We start from the raw sequence: 22636 nt of genomic DNA, 5'->3' as shown, positions 1-22636 counted from the left end.
TGCAAAGGAATGTTTTCAAATTAAATGAAAAAGAACACGGAAGAGGTGCATAGTCGGGCGCTAAACGTATCGCAAGTCGGGAATGAAATTTTAAATTTTAATCGCGAAATTAACCGTGTATTTCATAGTCACAGCTTTTCCGTCGGCCACGGTAAATTACTTTGTTTTTCTCTGAATTCTCCGCTGCTTCTTGTGTTTCGAACGAACAAGCCACACATATTGCACCGGAGAAAAGTCAAGCTGAGAAGCGGTGGGGCTATTCACGCCCGAGCACAGGCACGAAGCACGGGCACTCGCGTTCTTTCACGCAGCCGTTGAGTGAGCGAGCAAGTAAGCGAACGAACATACGAACGAACGAACGAACGAACTCACGTGGTATCCGCTTGTAATTCGAAGGAACGTTGAGTTTCTGCGGCGATGGAACGTCGGGAGAATTTCGGGCATCTCTGGTGTCTTTATTAAGGGAGCTCATCTATAATTCACCGAGCGGCCTAGACGGCTTGACAGTGCTGGACTCGCCGTTCGCATAAACACACGGCATCCCGTGCAGAAGCCCATGCATGCCAGTGTGTGGCACGCATTGCGGTTGTCAGCTCTAGTCAACGTGTAATTTACTATCCTGTCTCCGTTCGATGCAGATGCGCCCGTTGCTCGGAACCTGGACCACCAAATACTGTCTACTAGGCTGGACGTTGCGTCGACGCTAACGGCTACGAGGACGCGAACATTGCTTCTGCACCGCTGTTGCCGTATTGCCGTTGTTACCGTCGCTAGTTACGATCCAAGTGGACGATACGGCTGGCCCAGGCACCACTGACCACTCAGAACCAGGTCACCGCAAGATCCCCATAAACCAACTGCTACATCCTGCTCACTATTTCGTCATTAACTCAAACCGAAGTTTGCTCCTCCGACTATCGTCGCAGTCTCTACCCAATTGCAAACAATTTCAACGTCGGAATCGTTACATCTTCATTTACCCTCCAGCTTTCTTTATATCTTTATAGTTTTCGTACAGCATATGATACGATGTAACGAGATCGTAAATTAAATTATCGAGCCTCTTAAGGTTTAAGTTAGTTTAGAACTGTAAAAATTACATTCTTAATTACAATTTTTAATAAAAAATATATTATATGATATATACAGTTAGTTATTTCTGTATTAAACATTTTTTCGGCCAATCTTTACAGAGATTTTCAGTCTTTATGTACTCCAATTATTATGCCAGTTCCTTTGTCTCAGCATTCGAAGCATGATTACTTCGACTATTAACTGATTTTACGGCCTTACTACATCATGCTTGGTATAGTAGATACGTAAAGATAGTATTATGGAGGCAATGGACTAGAAAGTAAAACCGATAAAGTCTACTGACCGGAATGTTCGACGTAACATACCATGTTAGGGAAAGTCGTCATATTACGTAATTATATTAACTAAGAATATTTAGTTCTCTTATTCACACAAGAGGAAATATACGCTAGAATAAGAGTAACTTGACGATATAAAATATACTAAACGAGGTTATCAATATTTCTTGCTTACGTTTAAATATATCGAGTGAAAGTTCGAAATAGATATTTATATAAAATTGTGCGCTAATAAGACCTAATAGTTTAGCAATTTAGTTCGGTAAACGAAAAGATGTTTAAAAGACTCGTGACTTCGAGTCCATAAGAAGCAACAGTTCGAGTAAAAGTTTAACGTATACGGAATACAGATTACAGATTACAGATTCACCTTAGACCTTTGCAATTTGCCGATATGCTGGGATTTTCCGATTTATCGCTCCAAAGTGAAAATGTACGTAAATCTTGAGAAACAATGCTAACCGTTCCTTGAGCGCGACATAGAGACATCTCTGGGCACTGGGCACGCTCTCGGCTTATATGCCATCGCTTCGCGTTGTTTACCTATCTACCTTCCTATCCATCTGTTCTACCCTTACCACCTCGTTTCATCTGTTTTTCTCTTTTCTTCCACGAGTAGTATGCAGCGTTCGGTTGAAATGTCGTTTGCTTTGCAAACTGGTCCCTTACATTCGTAACCGTTCGTTATCGTTAGTTCCGCTTGGCGAGGCGCGTTCACAGCGTAAACACGTACGTAGGTATATAAGCGTACTCTCTCTTTTGAGAGAAGGAGAGGGAGAGCGAGAGAGAGCGAGAAATAGAGAGAGCGCGCGCGCGCGAGAGAGAGAGAGAGAAAAGCTGACAGGGAGTACGAACGAGGTTTGAGAGCGCATTTCGGAGGAAGGTGTGGTCGTTTCGACTTCTCCCATTCGTTACCTTTGCTGCGAGCGCACCGGCGTGCAAGCGCGCCGAGTCATGTTTACGAGCGCAAATAACGGTGCAGCCGCAACTTTTTGTTGCCGTTTCCTTTCCACCTTTTTTCCACAACGTTCCCCGCCACACACATGTACAGTACCGATGGTATCACAGTTTGGTAATCGTAAGTACATGTATGTATATCTATCTTGGAACGTTGGCGCGTTAACGCGGGTGTGCATATAGACAACTTGTTTATTTACGCGCAGTTGTTACATAATGCCCATTGACGTTTTAACTTTTGTTTGCGAAGATATCGAGTGAGATTTACCTGAGTTTATTTTAAGATGTGACTTTGGGAGTATCGGCTTCCTTATTTCGTTTAAACAGGAAATTCGTGGCATATGTAATGTATGTTGTAGTTACTTGAAATCAAGAAAACACGTTAATTGAAATGGTCAATAAATAACGTATATGCACTTTACATAATATCTCCTATTACTGCGTACAACTTATTACGATAATGTAACAGGTTCCTGACTATTCGTTGCAACACCGTTGAAGACTATAATGAAAGTTTTTGTATAGTTTAACTTGTATAACGAGTAGCTACGATTCTTTAAGTTCTTAAAAGAAGTAAAATTCCTATTAACACATAACAAAAAGGAGTAAAATTCTTATTAACACATAACAAAACAAGAATTTATCGAAGGTAAATTTTCCACGTAATCGTTTACTTTCCATGAAAATATAAAAACTTTACAAGTTAAATTCTTACGTCCGAGTTACTTTATCGCTTGTCGATCAATTTAAACGATACAGCTCTACGTTCAATAATTCATCTAGTCAGCAAATTCACCGTTCCTTTCCGGATATCGACGAAGCTTATAACAAAGAATCTGAATTAATATCTGGGTGGACAAACAGGATTAGGAAAAGATTTGTAATAAAACTGGGCTGAGGTGAATCCTTAAGCTACGGTGGGGTGTTTGACAATTTTCGTATATCGATATATCGTGAAAGGAACGATTGGTGGTGGATAGACGTAATGAATAGCTCGGATGGAAATATATCAGGTCAGATGCAGGTTCCAGTGGAAGATAGTCGTTGGATGCAGCAGCAATGGCGGCGTGGGATAGGTATGGGTGCAATCAGCGCGATGATAACCAGTATTACCGCGTCAGCCCAACCCATCTCGCAGATCTTGGTGGCGTAATTCCCCGGGGTTCTATTTGTGACGAGGGCAAACGGCTAGTATGACACGTATACTAGGGATGATGTATTCCGCGTTATTTATTTCGAACAACACCGATCGGTACGCCAACAAAATAGAAATCAGGCCGTGGTCCCTGAATATTCACACGCCTTTGGTTTTTGAGTTGGGTGCTGCGACCATCAATCGTGGAAACGATGTGGTGTGATTAATTTTGCTGAACCTCACGGTTGGTGAAATGCGCCGCGTCGCTCAATTCCTGTCGATCACAGGAATACGTCCCTTGTCAATCGCTACTTCATTGAATATGTTTAATAGCCGACAGTCATTGCCAATTGATTATGCGGTTCAATTTGACGAATTTGTCTCTGAAATCTTTGTTACTGGTATTCGCCAAATCTATGAATATTAATGTTGTAGAGAAATAGCGCTTAATTAACTCAGTTACACCGTATATCGTGAATTATTTATGTCATCTTTCCATACATTTATAATACTAATCTCGAAATTTTAATCCGGTCAAAACGGTATAGCAGTGTTTAGAGTGGCACACAGTCATTCGATCGAATCGGCCTTTCTAAATGACGTGTTTGATATTTCAAAACTGTCATTAGTTATATTTGCTGATATACTACGTTTAGGGATACTTACGAATTGGCAAATTCTTAAGATTTTTAAAAATGATTAATTCGTTTGAAATCTTAGACTACAACGAGAATCCATATAAATTTGATTTTATAATAGAACAATCACGCGCCAATTATTTGTTATTGAGTTAAATACCATTTCGTCGGTTGAGAGACCAATATCTTTTAAATATTTTATCGGCTGAGAATCATGTTCGTATCGGCTTTGAAAAGAAAATTTTTTCTGCTACGAGCGCATATAAAGCTCCTATCACGCTGTATATTTTATTCGCTTTCACGAAACTTCCGAAAAATATCATTCCCTTCTGGAAGACAGACCTTCAGGTGACCATTTCCTTTGCGACGATAGTGTCGCGTTAAATTTGAAGTACGATATATGTAGAACGAGGAACAAGTAACCGTAGAAAAACGTAACGGTTACAAACTTCTCGAGTGAACGGTTTCAGGTTGCGTATAGTTCGTAACGTCATAACGTTTGTCTTTCTCTTACCCGGTTTCATGATCTTTCAATCTTCGTTGACCTGTTCGTCCCTTCTCTCACTTTGAACATAATATTTCCGCTTACTCGTTCCTACACATTCGCAGAGTTGGCTGGTGTCTACGTAAGTCCATTTTCCTCGTCTCTCTCTCTCTCTCTCTCTCTCTCTTTGTCTCTTTCTCTCTCTCAAATAATACAAGCCCCTCCTCTACCATACTCGCAGCATGCATCCTATTTATTTCCGTGCGAATACCAAGAGGCAGAAATAATGATTTTAATAATACTGGAAATCTGGCGTGAGCGTGAGGATTTTCCTCGATTACATCAGAACCATTGTTTCAAAAAGGAACCCGTTCAACATATGAGAACCATTAAATAAAATTTCGCCGCGTCTGCCTGTGCACGCCAGAATAAAAAGCGTTTCGTCCATCGGGACGATCCATTTCCATTTCAACCTTCCAATACTAAATGCATTTTATTCTCCATTGGAATTTCAGTGATTTGTTTCACCCAAAAGTATTCGAGCAGCATATTTAATTATTCGCTCGAACTGCTTGTAATACCATTTTCAATGTGTTTCTCATTTTTTTACATCGATAATATTCATTTCCCAATGGCAGGTAAATTGTTGATCCGTTAGTAATTCGATCTTTATTAAAATACCGAACGGTATCATTGAAATGAAAAAATGTATTCCGTCTACGAATTTCATCGTTCCGTCCAACTATTTCCGATATGTCCTTTTTTCCTTTTTTTCAGCGTGTATCGATATCACTGAAACATTTTGTATATTTTATCATCGTTGTTTGCGTGTTTAACAATTATTCCCTTTTATATAAATAGATTCCTTGAACTGTTTCCTCTGCTATTTGTCGTATGGTTACTTTTGATGAAAGTTTAGGGAATTGTATAGCTTCTCGTAAACTGAAGGCTTTTAGGGTTAAGCAAACTTCGCGTTTTCCACTTACCGTGGTAGGGCATATGGCGAAATTCCCACGAGTTACTCTTTTACGTCACATGCCTCGTTTCTTTCTTGCCATTTCTCTAGTTGCTTATTTAACGGAATAATTCTTTTCCACGTCGCACTTTTTTCACCAGTCCATAATACCTACCACAATCGCCACTCGTCGTAAACACGAACATTTTTTCATTAAAAATTCAATTCGATGGCTTGCTTATCGCGACACGTCCAATGTCCAGCCGTTTCTTTCCCATGTCCGGATCCCTTCGTCTTGAAGAGTCTCTTTTAAAACCAGTTAGATCGGCAGTTTTTATTAATCGTGAGAGAGAGGGGGGGGGAGGGGGGAGAGTGAGAGAGAGGGAGAGAGTTGCATCTATGAAAACTTGCAACGGTGCTGCCCTGTTTCCGGATACGGAGATGATGTCTCGGACCGAAGGGTATAAGAGCAACGAGAGGGTGGGGGAGTTGGGTTTGAGGTGGGAGAGGAAGTTGCTGGACCATGTCGACTGCTTCCCAAGCCAGCCGAAGTGGACCTATCGACTCGAAACGAGTGTGCTCGACGTTAAAATCCCGGTCGCTGCTCCCGTTTCTCAGCCTCTCCCCCTCTACCACTCTGCCTCTTTCCACCGTCATCGTTCTCTTGCTTTTCATCCCCCGTCCGTAGCCGACCACCACCCTTTGCTACCCCTCTATCTGTCTTTCTCTCTAGTCCGTTCATTCGTCCGTGCGTTTGTATTGAACGTAAACGATGCAATGGGTAGACACGGTCCAGCAAATCCGAAATCCCCTTTTCCTCGATATAAAGCTTTACCCCTTTTTTCGATTTCGTCCTTCCGTTGAGCGCGACTTCGCGCCAATACTTTCTGTGAACAAACCAGGCGGCACAAGTATCGAGTCACCGGTGAAATCGACTTGCTGTATTTCAAGGATCCGATGAACACTCGGAAATCGAACGTTCCAACTTAATTAAACATCGATATTGTTACATAATAATGTTTCGATCGTTCGATGGCTATTACGATCGGCTATTATCAATTATCAGTTTCGTTTGGTAATTATCTCGTGTTCTAGGTGATTAATGGTGTGATTTAAAAAAAGAAAAAATCAAGCCAATCACTTTGAACGCGCGACTATAAAAGTGTAATGTTTCACAGCTCTCATCGGTGAAAACGTCATTTTCAAGCCAGCTAGATTGATGATCAAGCCCAAAATGAAATAAACCATGAAATAAAGTCATTGTTGAAAGACTATGGTTCATTTCATTTTGTTTCATCGAGCTACTGTCGAAGATTTTTATGCAATTCGAGAACGTTCGTAGCAAGTTTATATGAAACGTATGCTCGCCGGTGCAACATCGGTAAATTGCTAACAACAACCGTCATTACGCGTCATGTGAAGTACTCGTGATTAATTACCGAAAATTTTTCATTGCCAAACTGAAGTACTGAAAACACGAAAAACCGTTTTTAGTAATTTGTATTGTGTTAAAAGATTCGAGATATAATGACACGTATATTTATATTTATAATGACTTTAGATAATGGCTTCGACAAGATAGTCGATAGGGATGGTGTAATTCCGCACGGAAGTGACAATATTATTCTGTTTCAGGGTGTGACGGGCGACCGGCTGGCCGGGGGCGCCGCACACCTCCTCCATCTCTTCTTCTTCTTGCCACGACCACAACACACAATGTAACAACAACTACCACTACTAGAGTCGTCCGCGTGAACCACGTTCTCAATGTACTCGATGTGGTACGTCACCATACCCCTACTCGGTGTCTCTGAAAATATGTCATCCTTATTAAGTTTTAACGTGTTTCACTTTTACGTTGTCGTTGCCTCACAGTTAGTGTTCCTCAATGTTTTAATCAGAAACTCGTGTCATGAGCCCGCAAAAGATAATAGTATCCATCACTGTTGATGAACGCACGTGTGGCGAAGAAAGTGCGCTGCGAACATCGAGCTCGAACACTAAATTAAATATCAAGCTCGGTAAAATGTTGTTGCGCGGTTTTTCATTTCTCCGAGAAGGTTTCATAGCTCGGTTATAATTACCGTATTCTTCCATTACCTGGCACCCACCTACATATCTGGTACAAAAGCAAATTTTCGTTACGGTATATTCATTCCCCTTAATTAAACTGTGTCGTTGAATTTCAGTTTTCATGCGAATTGCACTTTAATTAAATCTGTTCATCGAACAATTTTACAGTTCAACTATTTTTTGAAAAGGATCACTTTTGATCATGGTGCATATGTTATCCTCGTTGATTTCTTCCTTCTTTTTTTTTTTTTTAATATTTGAGAAACGATTTATCATTTCTCGTTTCGCGATATGATTTGCGAAATAAATTTACACGTGGAGGCAGTGGCACTCTTCGCGCACACGTACGTATTTACACATCCATCAACATTATGTATACATTCTATATTCTATATATATATAATATATATATATTTATATGTGTGTGTGTGTGTGTGTGCGTATGTGTGTGTGTATACATACATACACATATACACATATGTATACATACATATTCGCTGAGTTCCGTTACAATGTGACTTGTGGTTGGTTTAGTTTCGTTGGTTTATCGGTGTTCGATGTTGGCTGCTATTGTTGGTTGTTAGGTGTTTAGTGGTCACTCTGTGTTGGTGCTCACCCTATCGGCTCCTTCCTTGTACCCGCAACCCTGACAACCTGCACTCCCTTCCTCCGACAACTCGAATCCCAAACTTGATGTTAGAAGTTACAATGTCAAGCTTGTCTCCTGCCACGAGCAATCTTATTGGACGACGGAAAGACCCGCAACACTATTAACGTATATATCAAACTGACGGTAAGGTTTTTATTCGATAGTCTGTTCTTATTCCAGACAGCATGCTGTTTTTACGTATGACAGAAAAAAGAAGTAAGCAAGTGTCGCATGATGAATATCACTGATTAATTAAGAAAAATGATGAAATATATTATATGTCGATGTTCGCTAACAGTTGTATATCTAGGATTGATGTCGTCTTGAAATACGAATTCTTGTCGAGAATTGCAAATTGCAAGTTGTAATTTAACGGCACTTGATGTTAAATGACTTTTTAATACATTTGAAGTATGTAAAGCGTTTTCAACGTGATCTTCCTCTCTTGGGAAAAAGTTCATTATCAATCAAATATATTATTATATATTAAATATATTTTTGTACAATTTTCTTCTTATTCTAAGTCGTATCGTCTAGCCGAGGAAAAGATTTGCTTCATTCAATGAGCCAGCGTTTATTATATAACGTTAGGAATTTGTGAAAACTGCCGCATACGAATCTGTAGAAAATTGATAGCAACGGACGGAAAGGCACGTTTCGCTTCGTTGTGGAATTTAAATATTTTTGAAGAATGGATACGAAACCCAATGATTTTTATGCAGCGCGCGTAAAGGTCTCCCTTACGGAATACCATTTCTAGACCAGGAGTAGATATGCGTTACTAGAAAACGGCCGACATTTGATTAGAGAATGGTTCCTCTTTTACTTGTTTCATAAGTGTACCATTAGTTTGCATCCCATCCAATCAGACTCGAATTTGTTTCGATAACTTTTAGGGGATATGTAATGCAACGGAAATATCTTTTAATTGCGAAACGGTGAAAAATATTCTTACTATTCGAAGCGACGTTAATTATCGAGTGAAATCAATGACTCGATGTGTGTACATGCGTGAACGGGCACAATTTATTCCTGGTTATTTACGCGATAAATATTGATACTAGAATTTTTTTTAATCGACCTCGCTAATTAAGTTTCAGAGGGTGCGATAGCTTGTTATCACGGTTTTAATGGGTTTGGAAAACGATCGCTGTTTACGATCCGGTAAAGAGGGAATCTGTGGTCGAAGTGCTTGAATTCTTAATAAGAACCGACCGGAAAAACGAAAAATGCAGCCGTTTACTATGCTATGGGTAAAACAATTACACGAGTGGATAATAAAGAAATGCTTTTAATTGACAGAACTTTTTACGGTATTTCGTATTATTAAAATTTACATATTTGTACGTTATGTTGATACAAAAATAATTGTACGCACGACCGATAATTGAAGCAAAGAAACTGCAATAATCGATAATCAATAACAAAATAATGAAACCAAAAGTTATTCTGAAGTTATATTCATATTCGAAATGAAAATGACAAGAACAATTATATTTATATCGGTATAAATACTATGTGCAATTCTTTAATGAAACCATACCCGACATATGCGTCCTGCTCTATATCACTTACGCGCATTTAAGTCTAATCGTGTAAGACCATAGTCTCGATCTGCGTTCCAATTCCATTTGAAACGACGAGTGACATTTTATTCTATTGAATTGCGTCGGGATGTGGAAACGGTAGAGAGAAAAAGAGGACGTCATGCTGCTCAAGACCGTTCTAACTACGATGTATGTGAGAAAGAAAGTATAGACCGAAGGAACATTTATTTGCTGGCAGGAATCCTCTGCAGTTTTTCAGCCAGACCGTGTGGAGTTTTGCAAACGGCAATTCGATTTCAAGCACATTCGGACAATATTAAAAGGTAATTGGATTTCGACCTAGCTAGTTGTTGCCAGCGTGCACGCCTCGATCCCGGTGTAGCAATGGGAATGGAGAAGAGGGACAGTAAATGCCGTAAGGGGTGTCGAATCGGTAGAAAGAGGAAGATAACAAAAGTAGGGAGCTTGTACGCGTGTTCGCAAACCAGAATAATGGATAGTCGTTAAATTTAATTGGCACATAATTATCGGGAGTCCTGGCACCAAGCAGATCGTTGCACGCCACATATCGTTGTGATCCCCTTGCCTTCGCTTCAATATCGAGGAAACTCGATTACGCTCGAACGTTATGTGTTGTCTATCTATATTTTGTGTGGCAAAAAATTCCCTGAATCACGGTTTTTGGAAATTAAGAATTAACAACGATAGATTCGAATAACTTTACCCTGTCAATCGAAGATCAATTTTTAATTTTTTACAATTCTATGACTATTTGTAATTTAGTGAAGGGAAAGTCGAATTAACGACATAACAAAATTCAAGATCGCTCGATATTCCGGTTGTAACAAAGTAAATTCACCAACGGGGTAACGCTTGATCTCGCTTTCGCGTAAACGTCTTGCGAGAAAACGTCGGGGTTCTGTTGGCGAGAAAGAATCTGAATAATACAACGATCACGTGAAGCAACAAGACCGAGGGAAAAGGCATCAAGGGAGACGAAGTTGGGACGAAAGGAGGATCGTGGAAACGTGGATAAAAATCTATGAATGTCTCGAGTCTCGAGGGAAGTTCTCCATAAGCGTAAAAATATCTCGAACGAAACTCGAGTAGGAGGATGGAGAGGACGCACGATCTCAAAACGCTTAAATATGCAACTCGGTTGGTGAATTAATTTACTAATCACTTAGGGTAGTCGCGTTTAGATAGGGTTATCGACGGTACCGGATAGGTGTTTGTAGTAGGCACGAGCTACAGAGCTTCTCCGTTCGTACCTACGCTATCGTATGTAACCACGATATCGGCGCGTACCAATAAATAAGCCGACCGATACCATCTTTCATTTCGATAATTATTATTTGGTACAGTGTTAATTAATTAAACACGGAGAAGCAGGATGGTCGGGTAACCGCTGCCGGTAGTATGCAGCACTTGGAATAGAGTGCTCGAATAGACAGTGCACGCGTACTGTACACGGGCATGATCGCACCAGGTGATAACTCCTCGGGCTCTCCGGCTAATTACCGGATGAAAGAGCTATCTGGCGACTGTCGTCAAAGCCCTGGTGAAACCTAGTAAATGCACCTGCCGCGCCATTGTGATATTTTAACGCGGCCGCGGTTTATACAGCTTCGCCCGGTTTTCGGTGTATCTAATTTTCATTCGGCATTTTCAGTTCCTGTGAACGAGTACGCGCACCAACGTGATTACGAATAGGCTGCTCGTTTTAATGGCATTGCCAAATATGCAGTCTCGGAAACGGTCCTGCCAAAATTCCTGAAAAATAGAACATTGTTCTACGTCATTCTCGTTATTATTCTTCCCATGTTTATACTTGCTTGCTTCGAGACGGATACTTCATTCGCCAGTCAGCGATTGATAAAAGAGATAACGATCTTCGAATGGTCGAGATCCTTACGCTCGAATTAAAAGAATCATACACGTGGAAAACGGTGATTCTGTCTTCGCTTCTGGATATTATTTTTCATAATTAGTTTGCGGAATTTGTTTGCGGTAAAAGAATTGAGAATATGGATTCCACTCGAATAAATGGACGATGGAGAATTTACCGTGGTACGGTCTTTCATACAATAAAATGTTCAAATTATCTTTCGAATCTACAAGGAACTTTCGTTCCGGGCGAAGCATACGTGACATCGGCGAGTAGTAAATGTCAGGATCACGAAAGTCCAAGCAATTCGGACTAGAGCCAACGGAGAGGAACCGGTATAATTTATTAATTTAATGCGTGCCTTTTTGGGTCAGAGTGGTATCTAGGTGAGAGGACGTTGGCATTTTTCCCAAGCGACAGGGAAAAATAATTTTCTTTTTCTCCCTGTCATGTTTCTCTGAATGTATGATTCCTAAACGGCCTGTAGAGAGTAACCAGTCGCTAACAAATAAATAACAACGTAATCACCAACACTCGCTGACTAAGATTCATGGTGCGAAATATTCAACCATTAAGCCGCTCAGCCTGTTACTTCGACCAACAATTAGTAATTGATGGTTGTATATTCCGTCCTTGAATTAATACAGTAGGAAAGATTACCGGTTAATAATACACGCCTCCGGTTTTATATATTTTTATACTATTTAAAAAATTGTTATTCTATCTAACAAATTCTTATAATTTCAGAAAGTATTTTGATCGAAATTGTTAATTAAGTATAAAATACTTGACTTTGAATATATAGGTCCACATGGAAGCTAAAAGAAATTTAATTATGGTACCGTGACGATTTCTTCGATATCGTTCTAAAAATCTTGAAGTAATTTCAAATGATTCATCATGGCACTCTAAGACGATGGAAATACTAGTTTTTCAACTTCGAATTTTCTCATGTAAATAACCTTGATAATAACGTGTCCTTGTTGCGGATCAAAAATTCAATAACCAGTAGAAGTATTCGTGAAATATGTTCAACGAGTAACGAAAATGGCATGTGAAAGAACGAAAGGAGATATAACGAACGTTGGAGAAACGGAAAGAAAAGGGAGAGAAAATGATGGCGTCACAGAAGAAATACGCAGAGAAAGAAAAGAGAGGAGGAAATGAGAAGGTCGAATGGCGAAACACACGGCTGTACTCAAGTAGCGTTTCTATTCAATTTAGCTGCTGCATGCCACGGATCCTCACTCTCTCGCGTATATTTGCCGGGATTTGATTTACGCATAAAATATTCACCTTGCCCAAGATTTCGTTAGAGTTTGAAAGTTCGGAAACGCGCAGCCGCCGCCAACTGCCACTGCTACTGTTACTACCACCGCCGTTGCTACCGCTGCGCAGCTGCAATGCAAACAGCTAAAGAAAGGGACCAAGTAAAAGTAACTGGAGAAACGAAAGTGTACACCAAGATTCAAGAGGATGGTATGGAAACGAAGGAAAAGATCATGAAAGAGAAAGAGGAACAGAGAGAAAGAGAGAAGTTCGCGAATGGTTGAACAATAGAAAAGCAAGGTGACTTTTACGAAGGATTCTGTGCGAGAGTCTTGAGGTATCTGCAGTAGAAAACTTTTCGGAGGCGAAAAAGGAACGAAAACAAAGAAATAGGAACGAACGCGAAGCTGCAGAAATTTTGTGACCTCCGTGATAACTTTCTTCCTTTCTTTCTAGTCTCTTTTCCTTCTGACTGCGCCTACACGGTCTCCATTTCTTTCTATTACGGAGATGATAGACAGAATGATCACTGAATTGAATGAATCAGAGAGAATCACGAGGTTGAACATTTTACAATCGATATCAGCGATGAGCATGAACTCACGCCAGGCACCTAAAGTTCAAGATGCGCTTGATAACAACTTACTATCCTACTTCTCCTTCTTGAAAAAATATTACTTGCGCGAGTATCTTTCACAGAAATACGGTATTTATGAAATCGCACAATTGTCGTTACGCTCTCAATATTAACGTTTCGTTTAATATTTTTTGATCTGTTTTAACTTTATTTCAATTGTTGTCCTATGTTGCGTTGTCGAATTAACCTTTAGTACTCATAAAATAAAATTATAAAAAGGACAGCTATATTTAAACTTCCTGTGCGTATAATTGCATAGGATGAAAGCTGAATTGCGAAGTGAAGTAAATAGTAATGGCTTGATGATAGTTGTCGGTACATTGTAAGAGAATATTATATACATATATATATGTCGGATTCTTTTTGGAAAACGGGGCGTGTGATGAGTCTTGCTGCGAGTCGTCCATAGTTGTCTTATACCAGATGATGTTTGTTTATGGGGATGTATTAGAAAAGTTAACAAGTGACATCGATGATTGAGCGATCGAGATGTCTATGACGATGAATTTAGGTTCGATAACGAATACACGGTCAACGAGATGACGATTGCGATTAGGAACAACGTACGTGTTCACTGGGCTAGTCGAACTTATCGGATTGCACCTCGGTCCAAGTGGAACTGCCCTTATATACTCCTCTCCGTACTCCTCAGGTCAATTCCTGTTTTTAAGGAGTTATTTAATTACTTTATACCTCTGTTAGGTACACGTCCCTCCCGTGACCGTGGCTACGTTCAGTGACCCATTATGTCACTTCGAGCCCAAGCCCACTGTCATAAATCTCGGATAATCGTAATTGACTTAACTCATAAACAGCTATTTCTCAGTTTTATCGTTTAAGTACGACTATAATAAAAAGTCTGGACTAAAGTATTGGGACCTTCTCAAATATTCCGAAAGAAAGGCTCCGGCGTCCCATCATCTCCGACATATATATATCATGAAAAAATCTATTTGCTTAAATTTCGTCCTCTATTACTCTATGGTATAAGAAAAATTAAACTATTAGGAGGAACTACTACTGTTCTTGAATTATTCGGTAAACTTCCGAGAGATTTCCATTTTACCATACTTCGTTAAGATATTGGAAATGATTATAATGCAATAATGTATCTGTTCGACCTGTTCGCGGAGAGACGCGATCGCGGAGAAGACGCGTCAACGGGAATCGGAAATTCCCGTTACGATTAGATAATCGACGCCACGAACTGATAGATCCCCTATTTTGGTTAGGATAATAGAGGTGGTTGAATTATTATAACACTGAGTTTAATAGGTTATAATATATACTTTATTCCAACAACTTGTTTCACGGATTATATAAATGTTCGGAGAGACTCGCGGGGTAAAGTTACGATGTCGAATTGTAATGTCGTTTACAATAAGATTAGAAGTGTTCGACTCGAATAGTTATTAGCAAGATCACGATGTTAATCGTAATAGGAGTGACTTGCGAATAGTGAGTTACGGTGTCGCGAGAGATGTAAATCGTAAGTAAGATCTGAACCGAAAGATGGGTTCAGCGATTTAGCAACTTAGCGATTAGTAAAGACTTGGCAACTTGGCGATTAGTTGAGAGATGTTGACTGATCAAAGGATGGAAAGTCAGTAAGTAAGATATGAACCGAGAGATGAGTTCAGCGATTTAGCGACTAGGCGACTAGTAGAGAGATGTTGACTGATCAAAGGATGGAAAGTCAGTGAAGTTCGTTGACGATGCCGTGCGGAGCAAAGCTAGTGAGGGGTGTTTCTAGAGTACGAAGAAAGCGGATTCGTTGATCACACTTTTCGTTAGGAAAGTGAGGCTAACGACCAGCGATGCCAATTGGTTAGAAAAAACGTTAGTGGATGAAGATAGGTGGAGGAAGCCTCCTACCAAACGTGGATCGTGGCTAATATTGCTCATGGGAAAAACCCGCTTTCTCCGTGATTTTTAAGAACGAACAATAAGCCTAAAGAATGTTTTAAGAAACACTTGTAATAAAAGATATTTTTTTAGTCTGCAGGATCTTAACTATGAAAATGCCAAGATTTATGGCGGGTCTTTAAGACTATTGAGGGTACGCAGTAAAGGTGTGTGGACATTTGGTTGCTATCTTGCCCGCGACGTGAGGCCTGGTTTGTGTAGAGAGTTACCGGGCGTAACAGTATCCTATCATTCGAGCAAATATTTGTTTGTATCGCATGTTAGGAAATATATATTTAGTACGGCCAAGATATATTTGCAACAGTTTGCACAAAGCAAAACTTTAGCTATAGCGAGGCGCTCGAGCGAAGTGCGACTTTGAATAGGGAATGGAATAAGAAGCAATTCCAGGATAAATTTTAGGAAATATGATTCTTATAGATCGGTATCTCGCGTTAAGCATTGTGCGTGGACTTTCTACTTGTGCTTATATCAGTACTTTCACCGTTGCGTGGAAGTTTCGGAAGCTCGGAGAATTTATCCACATCGGTACTTCCTCTGTCCGAAAACTTACTCTGGGATGGCAGGATATGGGGGCAGAGGGGACGCATACACGTGACCATGGCAATATGTTCGATGGCAGGACCGTTAGCTCGCCCTATTGGTTCCGAAGGACCCAAGCTCGAGCTGCTCTCTATTCCATTTATTCCGTATACATAATACATCGTTTTGCGAGCAACCAGGCCCCATTTGGATTCCTGTCGAGCATGTAGGTATTCTTATTTCTACGCTCGATTTAACGGGCTGTGATGGAAACAGCATTTCTGCTGACCTACCTAATCTTATCTATCAGTTCCCATTGTTGGTCTTGTTCATCAATCTTTATGTTCATATGTATTGCGGGCTGCATTCCCACGTTTTAGTTCTTATACGTATGATGATTAAATCGAGAAAACGCGTGATAGGAGTTTGACCAAGATCAATGAAATTACGTCCATCGATCGTATAGTGCGATTTATGCCTGTAAAAAGGGTACATTAGGAACACACGCAATACCTTTGCATTATATTAAGCAGGAACCTAATTAGCAAAAAATATAAAGAACTTAATCAGATAAACGTCGGACTGTTGTAATTTATTACGATGAAACAGTAACTAGTGTTGGAAATAATATTAGCGCTCGGTCCAGTCAGGCAAGTCTTACTCGTAATCATTCTCACGTTTTTTCATAATAATTTAGTCAATATTACTCACAATTAGTGTTCGACTTTATTACAAAAACTGGATTTATGGCTGTAAAACATGTTAAACGCTACAGATAAAAAGAAGATTGGGAACGCAGTTATGACGACTTCGATACATTACGACTGTCACATTAAGAAAACGTGCAAATAGAACGAAGTGTCTACTTTTTCCTCGAACTTTTTCATACTTCTTAAATTGTTCTCAAGTATAAGGAAAATAAAAACTGTCTTCTTAAAAGAAATATCTAAACTTTTCTTGAACGTTGCAAACTATCATATTTACTCCAGAAAACCTCGACTTTGATAATTTTGACTTTAGATACCTGTAGCGGTACATGAGCTAGAGGACAATTCGAATCATGTTGTTGTTTTGCCTCGGAGTATCACCATCGTTAGAATATACATAATATAATAATAAAGAAACTCCGGGCAAAACAATATCGCTGCTACGTGTAACCGTCAAAGTCGAATTTAAACTTTCCGGTACTTCCCCGACCAGTATAAATAAACGAACGCGATCGTAAGATGACCAGTTATGTTAGTCTCAGTCTTGAGCAATTTTATTAGCGATCAATACGCAAATCTTTAGCGAATCAGTTAGTATCGAGCGTTCTTATCGAACATTCTTTTAACGACCAGTATCGAGCAATCTACGGTTGACTGAATTATATTTATAATATTTTAAAATATATTTGACAGTTTCAGAATCAAGTAATCTCGTCATTTGAACAACTCAACCAATCATCCTCCACATACTATCGAGTCCTTAAAAAATTGAAGCTTCGAATTATGTTCGAAGCGTTTGAAAGCTCGTATCGAAGCTCGTTGTCAAGCTACATTGTTGATATAGAATCGTTTCTTCCTTTGTATTCACACAATGCGTTTATAAAAAGATTTTGATGTATTGAGCCGTGAATGAGTCTTGTATTCTGATGGTGTTTCTATAAAATACGTACGACTCCGAGCGCGCAACGTCAATAGCTGTCGACGACTAATTTACGAGTTTTGGACAATATCTGATAACATTCTCTCAAAAGAGGATGGTAACTGATTGAGCGAAAGAATTTTCATGTTTAAAAGCGTGCGAGTTGTGTATCGTGGGAAAGTTAGCTGGCACCTTTTGACCGAGAGGAAACGAACGAGCGCGTCTTTTTCCATTTCAAAAGCTGCTTTTCCTCGAACGATCGCGAACCATCACTTCTGACAGACGTAATACGCGTTTGAATCGGTCTCGCATGAATATGAATGGAATTGCAAGGGCTGGAAAGGGGACTCGGGACGAAAGAGGGTTTAACTCGATGAAATCCATGGTTCTACCTGGCAATGCACGGTGAGCCAGCCGTCTCTCACACAGGTGCTCTATCGAGTACGTGTCCCGATAATGTGCGGCCCCGAAATATAATCCTCGTCACGGTGGCGCACGACGAAAGCTTCGGTTTCGATGCGACGAAAATCGCGCATAGCTTACCTAGCCTGCTATTTCATGCTACAGGAACCAGCTTTGATCGCCATATAGGCAGGACATAGGCGGATCCCGGTGAATGGCTTGCCGACGCCGGCATATCGCGGATGCAACGCGTAATTACTTTATACGTTTATGGCGACGGCCCTTTCGTCGGGCCCCTTTTGTCGAGCGCACCGTGTGATTTATCGAGGTAACCCCGCTGCTACCAGCAGCCACCCTGGGAATTTCTAAAGCCCGCGCGGATCTCCACGCCAACGCTATCGTTTACCACCGACGAATTTGTAACCGATCCTTGTAATCCCACGTTTAACAGGTACAATCCTTCTTCATCGTTCATAGGGTTTGTCGATGAAAAGCAAAAAAATTGGCTGGTTCATCTTCGAAGATTGTAAATTACATAAATATCTATGATGGAATAAAAAATTTTCTAGAATTTTTGAACGTTTGTGTATTGGTAGGAAATAGCTTTTAGGTGTTCAGATCATATATCACAGCAATCGTGCTTCCGAGCTGTCTAACTATTAATGGATGCGTGAGGCGACTGACGAAAGGAAAAGAGAAGAGAAGAGAAGAGAAGAGAAGTATTCCTGGCGGAAAGGTGTCATGTGACGTGCAGGATAATCGATAAGCATTGTCTGATCGGAAATCTGGCGTGGCTCGGCACCCAGGGACCAGAATCCATACCCGTGGTGATTCGTGCCACTACTATGGTATTAATATTTGACACACATCATTCGGTTTTACTGCCGGTATAAATGCGTCGGATAGGGTTGTGCGTGCATCGTGAATCACCGGAAATGCGATTCGCCCGGGAATCGATAGATGCTGGATACGTAAGCGGTCAAGAGTACTAGCATCGTGAATACATATGCATCATTTTCGTCACTCGAAAACCGTTTTGAACGATCGCTATCCGAAGCATATATACGATCATTCGTGATAGTTCACTGACACGTAATGGTTACTGCATGTAGAAGAGTCGACGTTTTGATAAATACTCTGTATTCGATCCGGAACAATTTTACTTGACAATAACTTCTTCCAGTTAGACTGCCGAGTCCCCATTTTAGGATTACAGATTATTTTTCGGTTTTATGTATTTCTTACGTAGTTGTTATTATATTTTCCTTTCGTTATAGTAGCGATAAGAATAATCATTCGTTTTTATCTCGCATGCGCTCTAGAACATCCCGTTTAATTAAGAAGCATTTCTTTGAATACAGAATGTTCTGGAAAATTAAGTAGCGGAAGTTACCGCAGGCAACCGTGTTCAATTCAAGAAAATAATTAATTCTCTTTGTTACTGGCGTGTCTATCGGGAATCACCAAGCACATGGTTATGACAGCTGGTTTTCAACGGAATTCTCCAGTTTTGTACCTCGCAAGTTCCTTTACCGATTTCATCATCGCTGCATTATAATTTTGCAATCTTTGCCTCTCTTCCACTTCTCCAACTTAAGGGTATCTGAAGTAGTACTTGCAGTTAGATCGATGCTAAATTATGTCACCAAGCCTGCTCTTGGTTCATAATTACGATAGCTCCTTTGCAAATTACTCGGCTGAATAAACGATAAAACTCTATCGTTATTAATGGGCGCCTGCGTTTTTTTGTCTCTGCTTATTTTTCGATATCATCGCCGGAAAAAGAGTAGAAAACGTTCGTTCGGTAATTATACCAGATGGGGCAGCAGACACTTTTGCCAACGGTAATCGACAAAATTTCCTGCGCTTGAAACGCTCTTCTACTCCGAATAATTGCAGGCGATTCAATGGGATAATATTATTTTATGAATTTAATTGAACGCTTCCTTCGCAGTTCTTTATTTCCATTCAAATGGTAACGTATACTTGTGTATGAATTAAATTTACTTTTCAAGCAATGTTTATTTTTTAAAGAAATCGTTGCAATCCAACATTTGCTTCGTTAAATTTTATATGAACGACAAAAATGTTGATTATTACATATTTTAGTTGCGTACAACGTAATACTTAAAGATTTCATTTCTTTGTACTACCATACTCTGTATTTGTTATTACCGGGCTTTCTGATGTAGGATCTTGAAGTTAGAATTATGAGTACTTTCTTCTTTAATAGGAGGATCTTTTGGAGCGAAACGTTATAAGAAGGAAAGGCAATGGCTTTCTTTATCGCTTTGATGAATAACGGAGAAGGAAAAGGTGGTACATAGTTCGAGTTCTGTCGACGACCGATGTCCTAGAGAAGGCAAAAGACATGGTCGAAAAAGTTTAGACCGGTGACATGCGAACACGCTCTTTTTGCTGAATCTTGAATAGCCTTAAAAGCAGATTATCCTACTACCAGATGGAAGTAAATTTCTAATTTTATCTCTACCAATATCGAGATGGTTGAACTTGCTTCAATCTTTCGACAACTAAGGGTCAGAAGCGTACCGTCGCTCTTGCCTTTGAAGTAACAATCTACTTCATGTAATAATGCTACATAATTCTCGACGATTAAAGATTAAGATAGGCTTAAAGGTAGGCTTGCTCTTAACACAACGCTTTTGCTTCACTTTGTGTGGTTCCATTTACCATCTTGGCATTAAATATCGTTACAACTGCGAGTCCTGTACTTCTCTGGGATGAGTAGTATGCGCGGAAAAATGGAATACATTATTTCACCTATGGGAACGTTATCAAGTAAGGCATAATTGAAACACTCGCTGGAAAATAAATACTATATTCGCCGAAATAAAAAGCCTGATAATATCTATCTGTATCTGTAATTTTGGAAATACGATTTTTTTCTTCGGTGGACAACTCCTTCTAGATGGGATGGCTTGTGTTAGGGTTTCGGTCATATTTGAGCCAGAGATGTGAAATAGGTTGCGTAGAGATGAGGTCCTGGTAGAAGAGACAGCGTTTACATGCGAAAGAGAAAGAGAGAGAGAGGGAGAGCGTGCGAGCAGGACGTTGAAGAGGGAATTTCGGAGGACGCAAAGAGGTGGATGGGTACGGACTGGCCATGTAAAGCGGAATGAATCTCGCAGCCGCACGTGGCTTGGCCACGATCCACGCTATCCAAACCACTCCTCGCGTTGTGCAAGCTTTTTATGTCGAGAATTTAAATTAGATACAACCACTCTCCATCCACAACCACTAAAACTCGCGCCGCGCCTACCGAATCACCTTGCAGATACTCCTTTATTTCACGGCACTTTACTCCACCCCGCTGTTTCACTAGTCTTAGCATTTAAAGATGACTGCCTGTTAGGTGTTGAAAATATCTTGCCGAATGTTTTGTAACAATTATTAATCACCATCATACTTATTATCACCGATTAATATTGTAACGTACTATAATGTTATTCGTTATATGTAAAGATTAATTACAACAACAATACAAAATACAGAACATGTTGCGTATTTTTCGATATGTAACGTTTTAACGTTAAATGAACCAATGATATAAGTGATATAAGAACTGGTACTTTTATTATTTATTTAGATACAGTTATCAATATAACGTAATACATTTTTCTAAGTAATATCGTTTATTGACGTATCAAACCGTTTATATCAGAGTAGTAAATCAAACAGATCAATGAGAAACAGAGCAGTTAGTAGCAGAGAGAGTAATTAGCGCCGTTACTGGGCAGTCATAAGTCTCAGCAAGTAGTCAACGCTGATTCCAGTCAGCCGTGAGCTTAAACGGCAATAAGTGACGCTCAGAGAAAACTAACCTGCTGTCGTTTCGATTTGGTCGATACCGGTCGAATCCAATACCGGTGCAAAATATCGAAGGTGCCTACTGAGAGGTGCAGGTTGTTGGCTAGAGGCGTGTCAAAATGTGATTGCGGCAACATTGCGTCACCGCCACTGGTCCCGGGGTATCTTTGGAGGCTCGTCGTTGGAGAGGACGAAGTAGGATTCTCCTCCTTTCGAAAGCGTCGTTAGGGGCCTCTGGCACGTGGCCAATCACATCGACTAGCTACTGTGTATGTTTCATCCGGCACAGTGTCTAGCTCTCTGCTCTCTCTCTCTCTCTCTCGTTCTCGCTCGCTCGCTCACTCACCCTGCACGTGGATTTCTACTCTTGGTTCTAGGCTGCTCTGGCATAGGCTAGTCTGCTCTCCGGCACGACGTATACACGACGAGAGAGGAATCGGCTAAAGGGATTCTCGTTTCTTGTTTGCACCTATCACCCACCACCCATCTACGGAGTGTCTTCTTCCCTTACAAACATCGATATGACCAATATATCGGAATATAGCCAAGACATTGTGTGTACAGTCCGTTCGAACATCCGTGACCGTTCCGATTTTCCACTTTCCTCACGAAGGAAATTACTTCGCGACCGAGTCTGTACTTTATCTCGGTTTTCGGACCGAACTACCGACTAAATAATAGCTTTAGCAATACCACGTTGCAGCCCATTCCGTACGCGAGATCTATT

At 40.3% G+C, this 22636-nt stretch overlaps 1 protein-coding gene across 4 annotated transcripts in view; it reads left to right on the top strand.

Moving 5' to 3' along the window:
- Positions 1-22636, top strand: part of Bru3 (CUGBP Elav-like family member bruno 3) — a 570666-nt gene that overhangs the window by 157899 nt on the left and 390131 nt on the right. For all 4 annotated transcript variants that reach the window (XM_072010382.1, XM_072010371.1, XM_072010376.1 and 1 more), the window contains one exon: positions 7178-7323. The gene's annotated coding sequence lies outside the window, so the exon portion shown is untranslated. The remainder of the gene's footprint in view (positions 1-7177; positions 7324-22636) is intronic.

The sequence above is a fragment of the Bombus fervidus genome, chromosome 9 (assembly GCF_041682495.2).
Source record: "Bombus fervidus isolate BK054 chromosome 9, iyBomFerv1, whole genome shotgun sequence".
In the NCBI taxonomy this organism is placed as follows: Eukaryota; Metazoa; Arthropoda; class Insecta; order Hymenoptera; family Apidae; genus Bombus; species Bombus fervidus.
Note: the sequence above shows the minus strand (reverse complement) of the source record. Positions and strands in the feature narration are given on the sequence as shown.